Source organism: Urtica dioica, chromosome 6, assembly GCF_054948205.1.
Source record: "Urtica dioica subsp. dioica isolate 48M chromosome 6, U.dioica_male_clone48M_v1_H2, whole genome shotgun sequence".
In the NCBI taxonomy this organism is placed as follows: domain Eukaryota; kingdom Viridiplantae; phylum Streptophyta; class Magnoliopsida; order Rosales; family Urticaceae; genus Urtica; species Urtica dioica.
The window spans coordinates 35,443,790-35,446,776 of record NC_142761.1 but is presented as its reverse complement, the minus strand read 5'-3'; positions in this window follow the sequence as shown (position 1 = coordinate 35,446,776).

Genomic DNA, 2,987 nt, shown 5'->3' with positions numbered 1-2,987 from the left:
TTAATAATTCTTGAATCAAATTAAAGATCTATTTTTCCTCTTTCCAATTCTATTAGCTTTAGGTAAAAAGGATGTCGGAACCGCCTGTTATGGCGATTTTACTTCGAGGTGCGCAGCAGCTGCTCCGAAAGTCCAGTTTGTTAGAATTTTTGAATTCCGGATTTCGGACCCCACTCCTGAGTTGTAGAACTCTAATGAGAAAATTTCCTTGAGCAAATTTTTTTTTCATAAGATAATAAACATAATGTGAAAGATTAAAATGTTTTGATTTTTGAAAATTTTACTTGAATTGAATTTCTTTAAAAATAGTTTGATTGTTGAAAATCGTTTTGACTTTCAAACTTGAAAATGTCTTGTCATCCAAATCATATATCTTTTTTCAAAATATTTTCAAAACTATATCTATATCACATATGTTCAAAATCTATATGCTCTTGAAAATTTGAGTAGGAGGTCTCCTCGTAGACGAGCCGAAAAAATAAAGATGTGTAATCTCAAACTTTCAAGTGTTCAAGTGAGTTGAAGTTCACACTTCCCTCATACACTTTCCCGAATAGAAAATAGGAAAATGTCCGAGTATGTCCATTGTGCCTTTATGCACTAACACTGCTCTTCCTTATGCCTTTATGCACTAACACTGCACTAACACTTTCAAAATAGGAAAGCATGTTTCCGAAAATGTATTAGAGACGATGCACCAACTCTAAAAACTAAGTAGGAGGGTTATACTTGTTGTTTGCAACCCAGATCCCCAACACCAATGAAAAGTGTAATTGTTGCCAGACTAAGAGTTATCTTCGTGGCCCTCTATTAAATGAGAGTACTCAACGACGCTTTGCTCTGATCATTGCTCAATGAGCTACGTTCGAGAGTGAGACAATGAGACAAAATCTCCCCTCGGTGGATTGTTTTTCAAAGTCGATCTTTTGGACTAAGTGGTTGGTTACATACTTAGACTCAATCCCTAGTAATCCTCCCTCGAGGTCTTGCGAAAGGATGTGAGTGATCAAACTTTTTTATAAGGTGGCTAGTCAAATATGATGTATTGACATCTTGGTTATGCATTAATGATGAGTCATTTACTTATGAAAGGAGACTCGTTGCGGCCTTCTCTCGAAGGAGTAAAGTGTCATTTCGTTCATAACACCTTTGGATTTTTCATGTCTTGTTCATCTTAAAAACTTAAACAAACTTAAATCCTAAACCAAAACAATAATCATAAACTTGTTTCAACCTTTTCAGCATAATGTCTCAACCATCCTTTCCTCAAACAAACTCGAAAACTACGTTGATTGGAAACGTAACCTCGACATCGTCCTTACCGTTAACAAGCACAAATATGTACTCACCGCCCCGTGTCCTCCTCGGACGAATGATGATTTGACTCGAGAGGAGAAAGACGCCTTAGTGGCCTGGCTCCGCTCCGATGAGATTGTGAGGTGCTATATCTTAGCATCTATGACCAATGTGCTCCAGCAGCAACATCGTGACACTGAGACAGCCACCGAGAAGGTCTACAATCTCCATGAGATGTTTAGAGGGCAAGGGCATCAGGCCAGACAACAAGTAGTCAGACAGTTTATGAATTATCGCATGAAGGGTGGGACTCCTGTCAGGGAACATATGATGTTGATCATTAGTTACCTAAATGAGATGGAAATCCTAGGATCTGATATTGACGGAGAGACCAAAATAGATATGATCTTGGAAACTTTCCCTGAGTTTTTTGATACCTTCAAACTGAACTACTCTATGAACAAGCTAGAGTACACTGTTACCGAGCTTATGAAGGAGCTTCACACTGCTGAAGGTCTCACTAAGAAAAAGAGGAATCAAGGAGATGCACATGCTACTGAGCACAGAGCCTTCACCTCTAAAAAGAGACCTCACAAGGCCGAGAAGAAGAACTATCATGCCTACTTCAAAGCAAAGGAAAATAGTAATGTACTTATTATCGAAGCATGCTTAGTAGCTGATAATGTATCAACGTGGATTCTTGACTCCGCTACTACTAACCATATTTGTTGTTCCTTGACTAGTTTCAAAAAACCCAAAAGCTTAGAGGAAGGTGACTTCTCCTTCAGATGGGGTGATGGGAGCTCGATGTCAGCAAAGGCCGTCAGATAGTGACGCTATCTTTTGAATATAAAACTTTAAATTTGAATAATGTTTAATTTTGTTCCTTCCTTTGGGAAGAATTTGATATCCGTTGCTCGTCTTTATGAGTAAAATTATTGTTTAAAGTTTTATAAGAATGGAATTATAACTTCTTTTCCTGATAATTCGTTTGTCACTAATGCATGTATGAAAAATGCTCTTTTTTACATTTATCCCACACAACCTTCGCTTTTTAGACATTGAAATAGATAACGATCTAGTTAGGGAGCCAAAGAGGATCAAACTTTCTGATTCCTCCGATCTAATAAAATCAACATATCTTTGGCACTTAAGACTTGATCATATCAGTCTAGACAGGATTAAGAGACTTGTGAGGGAGGGTCCACTCCAAGCATCTGCAATAGGTTCATTACCTACTTGTGAATCTTATATAGTAGGAAAACTGGCCAAGCGACCTTTCTCAGCTAAGGGTCGAAGAGCCACTGAGCTGCTAGAACTTGTGCATTCTGATGTATATTTTTCCTGTGATAAAAGGCTTTACAACTGGATACCGTTAAATCATATATAACGCTTTCCAAATGTACTCGCCTAGGAACTTGTAAAACCTTTTTTATTATCAAGCACGCGTTAGATTGAATATAGTATCCGAGAAATGCAAGAGCAAACCTTCATTAAGTCAATTTTCTGAGTTATAACAATATTATTTTGCAGAAAACGTAGGATAATTGTTACCTTGAAGTCTTCGGTGTCTGCCATGTCCAACACAGCAATCCAGTCGGAGTCGGTCATCGCCTTCGGCTTGTTAGCTAGCGCCACATCTTTGTCTCCGTCACAGTCAAGCCTGTATCGACAGCTGTACTTAGCCTTTC